Below are 18,164 nucleotides of genomic sequence, written 5' to 3'. Positions count from 1 at the left end.
GCGGCCAATGGCAGGGGAGGGCTGAGATCCTGATGAGAGTCCCAGGTACCGGTCATCATTAAAGAGTAACTCCACTTTTGTTGGGAAAAAAAACCCTCCCCTTCTGGGTGATCTCTGTACATTGCAGGAATTGTAAGAAACTTTGTTGCAGGTTGCTACCTTTTGTTATTCTGAAACAATAGCGGTTTGTTTCTCTGTGCCAATGCACGGAGTGAATGTGAATGGGAGGGGTTTTATGAAAAAGCAATCAGCTGCTGCACCCCCAGGGCTCTGAGGAAAGTAGCCGTGTCTGCATCCCTTTAGACGTGATTTCCCCATCTCACAAAAAAAATGACCTTTTTGTTGCAGGGGATGCCAAAAATGTGACTTGTATCTTAGTGCAGACTTCTGTGGAAATCAGTGAGCCAATCACACAAGCAGGAAATGACATTTCTGGGGGGCGCTCTCTTTACTATCTGTGTATGGAGCGCCTCCTGGCGGTCATATTGCATGTTACAGAAAATGACAGCGGCTTCAGAATAAAAGGAAAGGTCATTTTTAATAACATTCAGTTACAATATGAATTGTGTCACAATTGTACACTCTATATTATTTTTTATTATTTTTTTATTATTTGCTAATTGTTTTTTACCCACAAAACTTACTCTTTAACCACTTCCGGGCCGCCCGTCGCAGTTATACGTCGCTACTTTGATGTTAAATACCGAGGTTATGGCAGCAGATAGCTTCCATAACCCTGGTATTTTTTTACTGGGCGGGCAGTCCCCTTTCTCATAAAAGTGGTCCCAGTGGTGGATTCGCCGCGGTATCAGTTTTATGGGCGGCGGGAGAGGTGCGCCCCCCCCCCCCCTCCTGCTGCTTCACGGTTGTTTTTCCTGCTTACTGGAGCCGTCGGTAGCGGGGAAAACGATCCGGTCCTTTCCCCTCCTAGGCAGGAAGTCGAGTGAGGGCAAGATGGCCCCCACTCCACTCTGTGGCCTTGGAGGACCGGAGTGACGTCATATGTCACTTCCTCCCAACGAACGGCCTTAAAGGGCCCATTTTTTTCCATGATGAAAAAATGTATTTATTTTCTTTTTTTCTGCTTTTTAGTGTATATGTGAGGTCTTTTTGACCTCAGATCTCACATAAAGAGGACCTGTCTTCCTTTTTTTTATTACAAGGATGTTTACATTCCTTGTAATAGGAATAAAAATTATCAAAAAAATTAGTTTTAAAGGGACAGTGTAAAAATTAAAATAAAAGGTAAAATAAATCAGAAAAAAAAAATAATAATTAAAGCGCCCTGTCCCCCTGAGTTCGTGTGCGGAAGTGAACGCATACTCAAGTCCCGCCCACATATGTAAACGGTGTTCAACCCACACATGTGGGGTATCGCCATGATCCATAGAGTGAGAGCAATAATTTAATCCCTAGACCTCCTCTGTAACTCTAAGCTGGTAACCTCTAGAAATTTTTAAAAGCGTAGGCTATGGAGATTTTTAAGTACGCTACCAATGTCTGTTGCCATTCCACGAGCGTGTGCAATTTTGAAGCGTGACATGTTGGGTATCTATTTACTCGCTGTAACATTATCTTTCACATTATAGAAAATAATGGGGCTCACTTTACTTTTTTTTTTTTTTTTTTTTTTAATGCAGTGAGATGTATTTTTTCCCAAAAAACTGCATTTGAAAGACCGCTGCGCAAATACCGCGTGACAAAAAATATTGCAACGACCGCCATTTTATTCTCCAGAATCTTTGCTAAAAGAAATAAAAAAAAAATATATATATATATATATTTCTAGATTGTAAGCGCTAACGAGCAGGGCCCTCTAGTTCCTCCTGTTTTGAACTGTATTGTAACTGTATTGTCTTCCCTCACATTGTAAAGCGCTGCGCAAACTGTTGGCGCTATATAAATCCTGTATAATAATAATAATATATATATATATATATATATATATATATATATATATATTATAATGTTTGGGGGTTCGAAGTAATTTTCTAGCAAAAAATACTGATTTTAACTTTTAAACAACAAGTGTTAGAATTAGGCTCCGTCCTTAAGTGGTTAAAGCCCCTCTACAGCAGGAAAATAAATATATAAACATCCCAGGTCCTCCTCTGTCCTGCACCAGCAGTCTCTGCCAGGCTGAATGACACCCAGAGTCATTCACTTCCTGTAACTTCAGGGTGTCATGGACTCCGCCCCCTTGAGGTGGGCCCTATCACCTGCCCAATCTCACATGAGAATGCTGGAGAGAGCCTTTCCAAGTTCTGACGCCGGTAGAAGAGAAAGAGAGCCCCCGATATGTCACATGACCCGCCATAAAATAACTAGGAAAAGTTAAAAATAATGGGGGGGGGGAGGGTATTCTAGGGGGACCGGGGCTTTCATGGCGGGGGTGCACCCAACTTTGATTTGGGATTTGAAGATATTAAAATTTGAAGTAATATGGGGGGGGGGGGGGTTCATGTGACATCCTCGCAGTGCTCAGGGGCCTAAAGAATGGATTGAATTTGTATCCTTTTATATTTCTGTCCATTTTATATGTATCAATTTACACTCACTGGTCACTTTATTAGGTCCACCTTGCTAGTAGTGGGTTGGACCCCCTTTTGCCTTCATTCTTCATGGAATAGATACAACAAGGTGTTGGAAACGTTTCTCAGAGATTTTGCTCCATAGTGACATGATAACATCACGCAGTTGCTACAGATTTGTCGGCTGCACATCCATGATGCCGATCTCCCGTTCCACCACATCCCAAAGGCGCTCTATTGGATGAGATGTGGTGAGTGTGGAGGCCATTGGAGGACGGTGACCTCATTGTCATAGTGAAGAAACCAGTGGTGAGATGATTGGAGCTTTGTGACATGGTGCATTATCCTGCTGGAAGGAGCCATCAGAAGATGGGGACACTGCAGTCATAAAGGGAAGGACATGGTCAGGAACAATACTCAGGTAGGGGGTGGGGTTTATACCATGCTCAATTGGTACTAAGGGGTCCAAAGTGTGCCAAGAAAATATCCCCCACACCATTACACCACCAGCCTAAACCAATACCCCCCTCCCCCACACCCTTACACCACCACCACCAGCCTGAACCGTTACCCCCCCCCCCCCCTCCCCCACACCATTACACCACCACCACCAGTCTGAACCGTTACCCCCCCTCCCCCACACCATTACACCACCACCAGTCTGAACCGTTACCCCCCCCCCCCTCCCCCACACCATTACACCACCACCACCAGTCTGAACCGTTACCCCCCCCTCCCCACACCATTACACCACCACCAGTCTGAACCGTTACCCCCCCCTCCCCCACACCATTACACCACCACCAGTCTGAACCGTTACCCCCCCCCTCCCCCACACCATTACACCACCACCAGTCTGAACCGTTACCCCCCCCCTCCCCCACACCATTACACCACCACCAGTCTGAACCGTTACCCCCCCCCCTCCCCCCACACCATTACACCACCACCAGCCTGAACCAGTGATACAAGGCAGGATGGTCCATGCGCCAAATTCTGATCCTCCCATCAGAAGATGGGGGACACTGCAGTCATAAAGGGATGGACATGGTCAGCAACCATACTCAGGGAGGCCGTGGGGTTTCTATCATGCTCAATTGGTACTAAGGGGCCCAAAGTGTGCCAAGACCCCCCCCACACCATTACACCACCACCAGCCTGAACCGGTGATAGAAGGCAGGATGGATCCATGCACCAAATTCTGATCCAACCATCTGAATGTCGCAGCTGAAATCCAGACTCATCAGACCAGGCAACGTTTTTCCATTCTTCTATTGTCCAAATTTAGTGAGTCTGTGCCAATTGTAGCCTCAGTTTCCTCTTCTTAGCTGATAGGAGTGGCACCCGGTGTGGTTTTCTGCTGCTGTAGCTCATCTGCTTCAAGGTTGGATGTGTTGTGTGTTCAGAGATGATATTCTGCATACCTTGGGTGTAACGAGTGGCTATTTGAGTTACTGTTTCCTTTCTATAATCTGGAACCAGTCTGACCATTCTCCTCTGACCTCAACAAGGCATTTTACTCCACACAACTGCCTCTCACTGGATATTTTCTCTTTTTCCCACCATTCTCTGTAAACCCGAGAGATGGTTTTGTGTAACAGTCCCAGAAATATTCAGACCAGCCCGTCTGCTACCAACAACCATGCCACGTTCAAAGTCACCTAAAGGGTAACTCCACTTTTGTGGGGGAAATAAAATCAGCAAATAAAGAAAAAACAATGTAGTGTATAAAATTGTGATACAAATCATATTGTAATTGAATGTTTATAAAAATTCCCTTTCCTTTTCAATCTGCAGCTGCTGTAATTTTCTGAAAATGCAATACAATATGGCCGCCTGGAGCTGTTCTGTACACAGAATGTATACTGACCACACCCCCAGAAACATCATTTCCTGCTTCTGTGATTGGCTCACCAATTTTCCCAGAAGTCTGCACTAAGATACAAGTCAGATTTCTGGCATCCCCTGCAACAAAAATGTCATTTTTGGTGAGATCCTCCCAATAGGAACACTTCTAAAGGGATGCAGGCCCAGCAGATTTCCTCATTAGAGCCCTGCAGCTGCCACAGCTGATTGATAATTATGAAACCACTCCTATTAGACCCACTCAGCACAGAGGAACAAACAATGATTTCTTCAGAATAACAAAAGGTAGAAATCTGCAACAAAGTTTGTTACAATCCCTGCAATGTACAGAGATCACCCAGAGGGGAATGTTTTTTTTTTCTCAACAAAAGTGGAGTTACGCTTTAAATCCTCTTTCTTCCCCATTCTGATGCTCGGTTTGAACTTCACAAAGTCGTCTTCACCACGTCTAGATGCCTAAATGCATTGACTTTCTGCCATGTGATTGGCTAATTTAGCAATTTGTGTTACCAAGCAACTGAAGAGGTGTAGCTAATAAAGTGTCCGGTGAGTGTATGTACAGGATACAGACTGTACAATGGCATGGAAGAATTGTCCCCGGGCTTTACCACCTCCCGAGTCCAAATGAATGAATGTAAAATGTGTGTGGAGGAAGTGTGGGCAGAGCGGAGGCCCCCTTCGCAGTCTGGAGTCCGCCCGCTGACAAATGGCCGACAGATTTGTTGTTCCTCTTTAATGAAGGCGAATGGCAGGGAATTTGCATCTCTAATTGTCTTTATGTTCTGCCCGGGACGGGAAGTGTTTTTATGGGAATTATTTTAATAAGCTTCCAACAATTGCGGCTGATTTATGGCGGATTTCACCGTCTGTCATTATTTAAAATGTAACCGGCCGTCTGCGCTGTGTATGGCGGGGGATCCGTCATCCTGATTGGGTGATGAATCGGCTGTGTGAGGGCCACTCCTAATCCATTTAAAGGGCATATTAAACTCTGACCTCCGGCCTCCCCTTCAGTCTTGCACAGTTGTACCGGCTCCTCTCCTGGACTGAAATGGCTTTCTCTGATTTCACTGCACACTGTGAGCGTCGCACAGTGTGCATTAAGAGCTGCAGCAAATTAGAGCCCCGCCTCATTTCCTGGCTGGAGAAATCCTTAGCCCCGCCTTACATTAGAGACCCCCACAGAGCCCCCCTTACATCATAGACCCTCACAGAGCCCCCCCTTACATCAGAGACCCCCACAGAGCCCCCTTTACATCAGAGACCCCCCACAGAGCCCTTCTTACATCAGAGACCCCCACAGAGCCCCCCCTTACATCAGAGACCCTCACAGAGCCCCCCCCTACATCAGAGACCCCCCACAGAGCCCTCCTTACATCAGAGACCCTCACAGAGCCCCCCCTTTACATCAGAGACCCCCCACAGAGCCCCCTTTACATCAGAGACCCCCCACAGAGCCCCCCCCTTACATCAGAGACCCTCACAGAGCCCCCCCTACATCAGAGACCCCCACAGAACCCCCTTTACATCAGAGACCCCCCACAGAGCCCTCCTTACATCAGAGACCCCCACAGAACCCCCTTTACATCAGAGACCCCCCACAGAGCCCTCCTTACATCAGACACCACCACAGAGCCCCCTTTACATCAGAGACCCTCACAGAGCCCCTCCCCCTACATCAGAGACCCCCACAGAACCCCCCTTTACATCAGAGACCCCCCACAGAGCCCTCCTTACATCAGACACCACCACAGAGCCCCCTTTACATCAGAGACCCCCACAGAACCCCCTTTACATCAGAGACCCCCACAGAGCCCTCCTTACATCAGAGACCACCATAGAGCCCCCTTTACATCAGAGACCCCCCACAGAGCCCCCTTTACATCAGAGACCCCCCACAGAGCCCCTTTTACATCAGAGACCCCCCACAGAGCCCTGATTACATCAGAGACCCCCACATTGAATACTGGAGGCTCAGCATCACCTAGGACAGTCTGCATGCAAATACAGCCTGCTTAGGGACGCCCACTCCAGACTGCCCCCACCCATCGAGGCACTTTTGTATTTTTATAACTCCTCCCAAGAGCCCACCTACTACTTGCATCAGGACTAAGGACTCTTTTGAGAGGCGCAGGGTTCTGTGATGTTTTCAGAAAGCTTTGTACAGGACCCTCCCACCAGCCATGATTTGCCTATATTACATAGAGAAGCACAGGGACCCAGTGATGACAGCATCAGGTCTAAAATAAGTCATGAAAAACAATTTTCTTTATTATAATAATGCAGGATTTATATAACAGTTTACGCAGCGCTTTACAATGTAAAAGGAAGACAATAAAGTTACAATACAATAAAATACAAGCGGGTTAAGAGGGCCCTGCTCAAAAGAGCTTACAATCTAATAGGGTGGGGTAAGTGGTACAAAAGGTTGTAACTGTGGGGAATGAGCTGATGGAAGTGATAAAAGATTAGTTGGAGTCATGATAGGCTCCTCTGAAGAGATGATTTTTCAGGGATCATCTGAAAGTGGACAGAGTAGGAGAAAGCCAGACAGATTGGGGTAGGGAGTTCCAGAGGATGGGAGAAGTCCTGGAGATGAGCATGGGGAGAAGAGGACAAAGGGAGCTAGAGAGCAATAGGTCTTGAGAGGAGCAGAGAGGACAGTTTGTGTGATATTTGGAGACAAGATTAGTGATGGGGCTGGGGGCAGAGTTGTAAATGGCTTTGTATATTGTTAGCATTGAATTTGTTGGGTGAGTGGCAGCCAATGGAGGGATTGGCAGAGAGGGGTGGAGGACACTGAGCAGAAGCCAGTGGAGGGATTGGCAGAGAGGGGCGGAGGACACTGAGTGGAACTCAGTGGAGGGATTGGCAGAGAGGGGTGGGGGACAACGAATGGAGGCCAGTGGAGGGATTGGCAGAGAGGGTTGAAGGACACTGAGTAGATTTCAGTGGAGGACACTGAGTGGAAGCCAGTGGAGGGATTGGCAGAGAGGGTTGGAGGACACTGGGCAGAGGCCCATGGAGGGATTGGCAGAGAGGGTTGGAGGACACTGGGCAGAGGCCAGTGGAGGGATTGGCAGAGAGGGATGGAGGACACTGAGCAGAGGCCCATGGAGGGATTGGCAGAGAGGGGTGAAGGACACTGACCAGAGGCCCATGGAGGGATTGGCAGAGAGGGTTGGAGGACACTGGGCAGAGGCCAGTGGAGGGATTGGCAGAGAGTGGTGGAGGACACTGGGCAGAGGCCAGTGGAGGGATTGGCAGAGAGGGGTGGAGGACACTGAGCAGAGGCCCATGGAAGGATTGGCAGAGAGGGGTGGAGGACACTGGGCAGAGGCCCATGGAGGGATTGGCAGAGAGGGGTGGAGGACACTGGGCAGAGGCCCATGGAGGGATTGGCAGAGAGGGGTGGAGGACACTGGGCAGAGGCCCATGGATGGATTGGCAGAGAGGGGTGGAGGACACTGAGCAGAGGCCCATGGAGGGATTGGCAGAGAGGGGTGGAGTAGAGTGAGTGGTTGGTAAGGTAGAAGAGTCTGGCAGCAGCATTCATGATAGACTGAAGAGGGGATAGCCTTTGGAGAGGGAGGTCAATGGGAAGGGAGTTGCAATAGTCAAGGCGAGAAAAAACAAGGGCTTGAATGAGGAGCTTGGTGGTTTTATTCGTTAAAAAGAGAAAATGATGTAGGGGAAAAAGGAGATGTTACGGAGCTAAAGTCCACAAGCTTTTGACAGCGATTGGATTTGGGGCTGAAAGGACAGATCAGAGTCTAGGATTACACCTAGTACCCTGGTGGGAGGGGAGGGATTGATGGATGCATTATTGACCTTGATGGAAAAGTCATGAAAGGGGGGGGGGGGGGGCACGGGCAGGGGAGAATATTATCAGCTCGGTTTTAGAGAGATTTCGTTGAAGGAAGTGGGGCGACATCCATGCTGATATGTCAGTTCATAAGTTAGTAATGTGAGAAGAGACTGAAGCAGTGAGCTGAGGGCTAGAGAGAAGATTTGGGTGTTATCAGTGTAGGGATGGTATTGGAAGCCGTGGGATGTGATCAAGTGATCAAAAGAGGAGATGTAGATAGAGAAGAGAAAGGGGTCCAAGTATAGAGCCTTGGGGGACCCTTACAGAAAGAGGAAGGGACAGGAGACAGATTTATAGGTAATACTGAAGGAGCACTGTGATAGGTAGGAGGAGAACCAGGAGACCGCAGAATCTTGGAGGCCAAGAGAGTGGACTTTGAGAAGAAGCGAGTGGTCAACAGTATCAAAGGCCGCAGAGAGGTCTAGTAGTAAGAGTATGGAGTAGTGGCCATTGGTTTGAGTGCTGCGAGCGAAAGTCAGACTGTAAGAGGTCAAGAAGGCCGTTTTCAGTGAGGTAGGAGCTCAGACGGTTGTAAAAATTTAATTCGCACATTGATGAGGGGGGAGAGATCCAGCAATACCACTCCAACGCGTTTCGGCTAAATAAAAAAGCCTCACTCTTCGCATTGAGGAAAGGCTTTTTAGCCGAAATGCGTTAGAATGGTATTGCTGTGTCCCTTATGTAGCCAATAAAGATTCATTACTATGGATGTTACCGAGTAGCCGGCTCGATCTTACCACTTCCTGGAGCGCCCCAGTTTTCCAGCAACATGAGACACACTGCCAGGTGAACAGTGATGGTTCACAAAGATAAAAAATGGTGCAAGTGGGCTGAAACGCGTTAAACCTGTATATATTATGAAGCCAATAAAGATTTATTACAATGAATGTTAGAGTAGCCGGCTCGATCTTACCACTTCCAGTTTTCCAGCACTTCAGAGACACGTTGCCATTACAGGTGAATAAAATGATAGTTCACGCAAAGAAAAAAATTATGCAAGGAAACCGTAACCCTGGGATATCTACAAACTTGCAGTGCGGCACGTCACATGTAATATTCACTGCAGTCCTGTGCAAATCACATGCGATGTGCATGCGGTGCGATTGGCTCAAATCGCACCAATCTGCATAAAAAGGGTGCAGGATCCCTTTTTTTTTCCTCCCTTACTAGAATGAGATTGCATGGGAGGTTCACACCTGTGCGATCTAATTCTGTCAATAGCGCTGTGTTTTGTAAACCATTTTTGGGGTGTCATTAACATAACCGCTTCCATACCGGGACAATTCCAACATTCCTCTCCTACATGTCAAAATCCTAATTTTTTTGCTAGAAAATTACTCGGAACCCCCAAACATTATATATATATACAGTGGGTAAGGAAAGTATTCAGACCCCCTTAAATTTTTCACTCTTTGTTATATTGCAGCCATTTGCTAAAATCATTTAAGTTCATTCTTCTTCCTCATGAATGTACACATAGCACCCCATACTGACAGAAAAACACAGAATTGTTGACATTGTTGCAGATTTATTAAAAAAGAAAAACTGAAATATCACATGGTCCTAAGTATTCAGACCCTTTGCTCAGTATTTAGTAGAAGCCCCCTTTTGATCTAATACAGCCAGGAGTCTTTTTGGGAAAGATGCAACAAGTCTTTCACACCTGGATTTGGGGATCCTCTGCCATTCCTCCTTGCAGATCCTCTCCAGTTCTGTCAGGTTGGATGGTAAACGTTGGTGGACGGCCATTTTTAGGTCTCTCCAGAGATGCTCAATTGGGTTTAAGTCAGGGCTCTGGCTGGGCCATTCAAGAACAGTCACGGAGTTGTTGTGAAGCCACTCCTTCGTTATTTTAGCTGTGTGCTTAGGGTCATTGTCTTGTTGGAAGGTAAACCTTCGGCCCAGTCTGAGGTCCAGAGCACTCTGGAGAAGGTTTTTGTCCAGGATATCCCTGTACTTAGCCGCATTCATCTTTCCCTCGATTGCAACCAGTCGTCCTGTCCCTGCAGCTGAAAAACACCCCCACAGCATGATGCTGCCACCACCATGCTTCACTGTTGGGACTGTATTGGACAGGTGATGAGCAGTGCCTGGTTTTCTCCACACATACCGCTTAGAATTAAGGCCAAAAAGTTCTATTTTGGTCTCATCAGACCAGAGAATCTTATTTCTCACCATCTTGGAGTCCTTCAGGTGTTTTTTAGCAAACTCCATGCGGGCTTTCATGTGTCTTACACTGAGGAGAGGCTTCCGTCGGGCCACTCTGCCATAAAGCCCCGACTGGTGGAGGGCTGCAGTGATGTTTGGCTTTCTACAACTTTCTCCCATCTCCTGACTGCATCTCTGGAGCTCAGCCACAGTGATCTTTGGGTTCTTCTTTACCTCTCTCACCAAGGCTCTTCTCCCCCGATAGCTCAGTTTGGCCGGATGGCCAGCTCTAGGAAGGGTTCTGGTCGTCCCAAACGTCTTCCATTTGAGGATTATGGAGGCCACTGTGCTCTTAGGAACCTTAAGTGCAACAGAAATCTTTTTGTAACCTTGGCCAGATCTGTGCCTTGCCACAATTCTGTCTCTGAGCTCTTCAGGCAGTTCCTTTGACCTCATGATTCTCATTTGCTCTGACATGCATTGTGATCTGGAAGGTCTTATATAGACAGGTGTGTGGCTTTCCTAATCAAGTCCAATCAGTATAATCAAACACAGCTGGACTCAAATGAAGGTGTAGAACCATCTCAAGGATGATCAGAAGAAATGGAAAGCACCTGAGTTAAATATATGAGTGTCACAGCAAAGGGTCTGAATACTTAGGACCATGTGATATTTCAGCTTTTCTTTTTTAATAAATCTGCAACAATGTCAACAATTCTGTGTTTTTCTGTCAGTATGGGGTGCTATGTGTACATTCATGAGGAAGAAGAATGAACTTAAATGATTTTAGCAAATGGCTGCAATATAACAAAGAGTGAAAAATTTAAGGGGGTCTGAATACTTTCCGTACCCACTGTATATATATATATATATATATAAACATTTTTTTTCTTTTTTTAGCAGAGATCCTAGGGCAGTGATGGCAATCCTTGGCCCCCCCAGATGTTTTGCAACTACATTTCCCATTATGCTCATGCACCCTGCATTGTAGTTGAGCATCATCGGAAATGTAGTTTCAAAACATCCGGGGTGCCAAAGTTCGCCATCACTGCCCTAGGGAAAAAAATTTGCGGTCATTGCAATTTTATATGTCACACGGTATTTGCGCAGCAATTATTTAAACTCAATTAAAAAAAAAAAAAAAAAAAAAACAGTAAAGTTAGCCCAAATTTTTTACTATAAAGTGAAAGTTGATGTTACGCCGAGTAAATAGATACCTAACATGTCACACTTTAAATTGCGCACGTTCGTGGAATGGCGCCCAATTTTGGTACCTAAAAATCTCCATAGGCGACACTTTAACATTTTTTACAGGTTACCAGTTTAGAGTTACAGAGGAGGTCCAATTATTGCTCTGGTTCTAACTCCTGCAGCGATACCTCACATGTGTGGTTTGAACACCATTTACATATGTGGGCATGACTTGCGCATGCGTTCGCTTCTGCGTGCGAGAATGAGGGGACGGGGCACTTCATTTTTTATTTTTATTAAATTTATTTAATTTTTTTTTTTTTTTTTTTTACTCTTCACATTTTTTTTTTTTTGATCACTTTTATTCCTATTACAAGGAATGTAAATATCCCTTGTATTAAGAATAGGGCGTGACAGGTCCTCGGAGCGCACTGCTCTGCAAATCACATGTTCTGTGCATTGTGAATTCAGCCATACCGATTGTATGGCTGAATTTGCATTGCATTCGGACCAGAATCGGATCGCATGGGTGTTCACACCTATGTGATCCAATTCATGTCCGAACTGACCGTTCGCACTGCAATATGCGAACCGATCTGGGGTGTCGTTAACTTTGTATTGACACCCCCAGCGATTCGCATATGGCAGTGTGAACTGCCTGCGAGTGCACTGCGATGCGGGAACCCGCCGTGGATTCGCAGGGTTCCCGCATCGCATATGTATGAACCAGCAGTAAGTCCCACATCTCTCCTCTAGGCTGGAAAGCCGGAGATCAAAAGAAATATATATAAAAAAGGATTCTGCGCTATGGTAGCCTACTTCAAATATAACCCAAAGAGTTATACAGATAAAAAAAAAAAAAAACACAAAAAGAGGAATAAGTGGCGCTGCCTAGGAATAAATAAAATACAAACCTGGCAGGACTAAAGCCAGGAGCAATATTGGGATAAACAAAATGTGTACACGGTGTAAGAAAGTGTGAATACCACTAGTGAGTCAATGATAAATACATGAAATTTTAATACATCTAAAATCGTATGACAATTTTCTTAACCTCCTTAGCGGTTTTCCCGAGTGTGGCTCGGCTCGGGGTTAATTTTCAGTACCAAAAGTGGTAATCCCCAGCCACATTCGGGATTACCTCAGAATCACACTCACCTTCCCTGTGATCCCCTGCCGTGATCCCCCGCCGGAACGTGAGGACAGCGACGATTCTGATGTCTCTTTCTGTCGCTGTCCTCACTTTCCGTACCTGATGACCAATTTTCCCACCAATCGCTATCGCTCAGTTCTTCAAGTAACTCAGTTTCGCTGTTGCTGTTTTCCAGTTCGTCTAAAAGCACTTTTGCGCAAAAAGAACGCTTTTTGGACGCCATGGTCGTTCTCTATTTTCCAGGCACAAAGCACTGGAAAAGCACAGGCAGGGCACTGGAAAAGTCACCAGGGGAAATCCTGTGGTGAGATGGGATGATACAGTGTAATCCGTTAGGATCGCAGCTTTCTATCATCTCATTTGGTGTATTTACATTTTTGAATTTGCCGCCGGTTCCACCCCCCCTGTGTTGTAACGCTCGCAGGGAGGGAACCGGAAGACAGGGGCCAGCATTCGCCGGGATGACGACGGGGGATCAGAGGGGTAGGTGAGTTTTAAAATATAAAACCGATTTCCATGCAAAACAATGTACCGCTCTGGACATATTCAGACCGCCAGGGAGGTTAAATAAAGTCCATAAAAATGACAATCCCAAAGAAATCTTGGAAGTGGTTGGTGATGTGAATGAACTTGTGACCCCCCCCCCCCTCCCAGGACAGCACTCGCCAAAAGGGAGAACCCCTACAGGAGTATCACAGGGGTTTCAATCACTGATCAGGTATGCCTGGTAATCCTAACCTTGGCTGTAGGGGCCGAGGGTGGCCAGTTCGTTTTAGAAATCCCAAACAACATAAATTAAAAGCGGTGGTGGGAACAGTGTATCCGGAATGCATACGCGTTCCACAGACCAGAAGCGGAAGTGACGTAATGACGCTCTATGCGTTTCGTCAATGTGACGTCATCAGGAGCAGCACTAAGTCCCCACATCTCTCTTCTAGGCTGGAAGGCCGGAGATCCAAAAAAAAGAATCAGATCTCAGGCTTTCCAACTGAACCACACGGTAGTGTTTACAACTGCCGGATGTGATGTCATAACATTGCGCCCGGCCTCCGAGAGTCAAAGAGATGACTGGGGACAATCTGGTCCTCAGTCAGCTCTTTGGTAAACTTCCGTTGCCAGTGGATTCCTTCTCGGGCTCGCCGATCACACAGGTGAGCTGGTAGAAGCACTGGAGAGCAGTGGGGGGGGGGACTTCCTCTCCTGCCGCCTGTAAAAACAATCAATCATCTGAACTGCCGCTATGATTGTTCTTACGGTGCAGGGAATCACTGATAGGAAAAAAGATATCTGAATGATGCCTGCAGCTGCATCCATCATATAGAGATCTCCACTGACCGCCCAGGACGTCGCATGACTTTCAGCGGTATGGAAGTGGTTAACATTGACACCCCTGCATTTCGCATACACGCCATGCAATTTCAATGTGGTGCGGGAAACGTATAGGATTCGCTGCATTTCCCGCACCGCATATATATGAACTGAGTCATAAAATCTGTGCCGTTCCCACCAGTTAAGTACAGGTAGGTGACGGGGTCTCTTTACACAGATACATGTATTACAGAAGCGAGGGGTTCGGTGGTAAACTTTAAGGGCAGTCCAATATAAGCGCAGGTAATCTCCGCAGGGAAAAGCGGTTTATTGTATAATTTATGGAGCGCTGGCGGTTTTTGGTGAAAGGGAATCTCTGGGTTTGTGGAAGATGAATGGACCATGACGTATCTTCGCCTTCTGACTCACATCTGTCAGATCGGTGGCCTTGGGTTGGTTGTTGCGCGGTCTGTGGTCTTGGCACGCTGTCAGGATGCGGTCAGATCCCCCCCATCGGCAGGCAGTCTGGTGGGGTGTGGCGGGGTGTTTGCATTGAACCGTCACTGTTGGGGTGAGCTCATGTTTGGGAGAGAAAACGTCCACATTGTACTTGGCCCTCCGCAGATCTTTCCCTGCCAGAGTCAGATTGCTGTGAGCACATTTGTTTGTGGAAGGGAGGCGGAAACGCTCAACGCTGAATGATGATTGGCCCCTCCCTGGCTCCTTATACACCATATAATACCAGGAAGACATAGGACCCCCAAAAACCTTCCGCTGTGCCCAGATTGTTAGATCCACCCATACACATTGCAGATATAATTGGTTGTTTTCAGGATGTCTTTGTGACGTTGTGTCCAGGATGACTTTGTTACATTGTATTCAGGATGAGTTGGTTACATTGTATTCAGGATGAGTTGGTTACATTGTGTTCAGGATGAGTTGGTTACATTGTATTCAGGATGAGTTGGTTACATTGTATTCAGGATGTCTTTGTGAGGTTGTGTTCAGGGTGAGCTTGTTACATTGTATTCAGGATGACTTTGTCGCATTGTATTCAGGATGACTTTGTTACATTGTATTTAGGATGACTTTGTTACATTGTATTCAGGATGACTGTTACATTGTATTCAGGATGACTTTGTTGCATTGTATTCAGGATGACTTTGTTACATTGTATTTAGGATGACGTTGTTGCATTGTATTTAGGATGACTTTGTTACATTATATTTAGGATGACTTTGTTACATTATATTTAGGATGACTTTGTTGCATTGTATTCAGGATGACTTTGTTACATTGTATTAAGGATGGCTTTGTTGCATTGTATTAAGGATGGCTTTGTTGCATTGTATTTAGGATGACTTTGTTGCATTGTATTCAGGATGAGTTGGTTACATTGTATTCAGGATGAGTTGGTTACATTGTATTCAGGATGAGTTTGTTACATTGTATTCAGGATGACTTTGTTACATTGTATTCAGGATGACGTTGTTGCATTGTATTTAGGATGACTTTGTTACATTATATTTAGGATTACTTTGTTGCATTGTATTCAGGATGACTTTGTTACATTGTATTAAGGATGACTTTGTTACATTGTATTTAGGATGACTTTGTTACATTGTATTAAGGATGACTTTGTTGCATTGTATTCAGGATGAGTTGGTTACATTGTATTCAGGATGAGTTGGTTACATTGTATTCAGGATGAGTTGGTTACATTGTATTCAGGATGAGTTGGTTACATTGTATTCAGGATGAGTTTGTTACATTGTATTCAGGATGAGTTTGTTGCATTGTATTCAGGATGTCTTTGTGACGTTGTGTTCAGGATGAGCTTGTTACTTTGTGTTCAGGATGACTTTGTTACATTGTATTTAGGATGACTTTGTTGCATTGTATTTAGGATTACTTTGTTGCATTGTATTCAGGATGACTTTGTTACATTGTATTAAGGATGACTTTGTTACATTGTAATAAGGATAAGGTGTCCCCATTTCAGCTAGGGATTTTGCAGGGCAGTGTTGGCAGCTCTGCACATGCTCAGTGTTCAGCGAGTTTCTATGCTGAGCATTTCCTCCCTAACACATCTGAGCAGCCCATGTGACTATAGAGTCACACATGTGGGTGTATACACAGTGGTAAATGACAGCCCACCCCTCCCCCTCCTTCTCCATGCCCACTAACCAGCTAAACACAATGGAGGTGTGATATTACATGTGGATTGATGGAGGCTTCCCCTCCCTCTTATTCAAAGACACAGGCTGGAGGAGGGTGACACAGCCTGTGACTGGCCAAATCCACCCACACCATGTTGTTGCCAAAAATAATAAAGATTTGATTTCAAATATAGATTTGTATGAGGATTTAAAACAGTTTGTTGATATTTTTACTCTGTATTCTTCCTGTATACAAAGTAAGACAGGCTAGGAGAGGGCGGGGTCATGTGACAGCTGGGATATCCATTAGGAAAAAGGTACTTAGATGTTTTATTTATTAACCACTTCTGGAACGGAAGGTTTTACCCCCCTTAATGACCAGGCCATTTTTTGCGATTCGGCACTGCGTTACTTTAGCGGACAATTGCGCGGTCGTGCGATGCTGCACCCAAATAAAATGGAGGTCCTTTTTTTCTTTTGGTGGTATTTGATCACCTGTGTGACTTTTTTATTTTTTGTGCTATAAACAAAAAAAGAGCGACAATTCTGGGGAAAAAAAAAAAAAACAATATTTTTTCACTTTCTGCTATATAACATTTCCGATAAAAAAAAAAAATTCAAAAATCTATTTTTTTTTTAGGCCAATTTGTTTTCTGCTACACATCTTTGGTAATACAAATCACAATAAGCGTATTTTGATTGGTTTGTTCGAATATTATCGCATCTAAAAACTAGGGGAAAGATTTATGCAATTTGTATTTATATATTTTTTTTTTTACTAGTAATGGCGGCGATCAGCGATTTATTTATTTTTTTTTTTTTGCGGGACTGACATTGCGGCGGACAGATCGGGCCCCTAACAGACATTTTTGAAACTTTTTTGACACTTTTGGGAGTACCAGTGACATCACTACAGTAATCAGTGCTAAAAATATGCACTGTTACTGTAATAATGACACTGGCTGGGAAGGGGTGAGCCTAGGGGGTGTTTTCTAACTGTAAGGGGGATAGGCTTATGGAATCAACACAGAGACCTGTGTTCCTAAATAGGAGGTCCCAAGAGCTCTGCAATGATTCCTGAGAGAACATCAGTCTTTTGTGTTTACATCAGCAGACCGCCGTTCTCTCTCCACGGGGAGCGATCACGGGAGTTACAGATGATGCAACCACTTTTCTTTCTGGGGTTTACTTTAAGGCCTGACACTAAAAAAAAATCTCACTATTGTGGGAGGGGCTGAGACACAAACTACTGCAGGGAATGTCACCATTGTGGGAGGGGCAGAGACACAAACTACTGCAGGAAATCTCACCATTGTGGGAGGGGCAGAGACACAAACTACTGCAGGGAATGTCACCATTGTGGGAGGGGCAGATACACAAACTACTGCAGGGAATGTCACCATTGTGGGAGGGGCAGAGACACAAACTACTGCAGGGAATGTCACCATTGTGGGAGGGGCAGATACACAAACTACTGCAGGGAATGTCACCATTGTGGGAGGGGCAGAGACACAAACTACTGCAGGGAATGTCACCATTGTGGGAGGGGCAGAGACACAAACTACTGCAAGAAATCTCACCATTGTGGGAGGGGCAGAGACACAAACTACTGCAGGGAATGTCACCATTGTGGGAGGGGCAGAGACACAAACTACTGCAGGAAATCTTACCATTGTGGGAGGGGCAGAGACACAAACTACTGCAGGAAATCTCACCATTGTGGGAGGGGCAGAGACACAAACTACTGCAGGAAATCTCACCATTGTGGGAGGGGCAGAGACACAAACTACTGCAGGGAATGTCACCATTGTGGGAGGGGCAGAGACACAAACTACTGCAGGAAATCTCACCATTGTGGGAGGGGCAGAGACACAAACTACTGCAGGAAATCTCACCATTGTGGGAGGGGCAGAGACACAAACTACTGCAAGAAATCTCAC

At 45.7% G+C, this 18,164-nt stretch overlaps 1 protein-coding gene across 5 annotated transcripts in view; it reads left to right on the top strand.

The window, feature by feature from the left end:
• Positions 1-18,164, top strand: part of SULF2 (sulfatase 2) — a gene marked incomplete at its 3' end in the record, with an annotated part of 224,503 nt that overhangs the window by 124,643 nt on the left and 81,696 nt on the right. The gene's annotated exons all lie outside the window — the stretch shown is intronic.

This window comes from Pelophylax lessonae (genome assembly GCF_965119305.1).
Source record: "Pelophylax lessonae genome assembly, chromosome: 11".
In the NCBI taxonomy this organism is placed as follows: Eukaryota; Metazoa; Chordata; class Amphibia; order Anura; family Ranidae; genus Pelophylax; species Pelophylax lessonae.
This window is presented reverse-complemented; position numbering and strand designations above follow the sequence as displayed.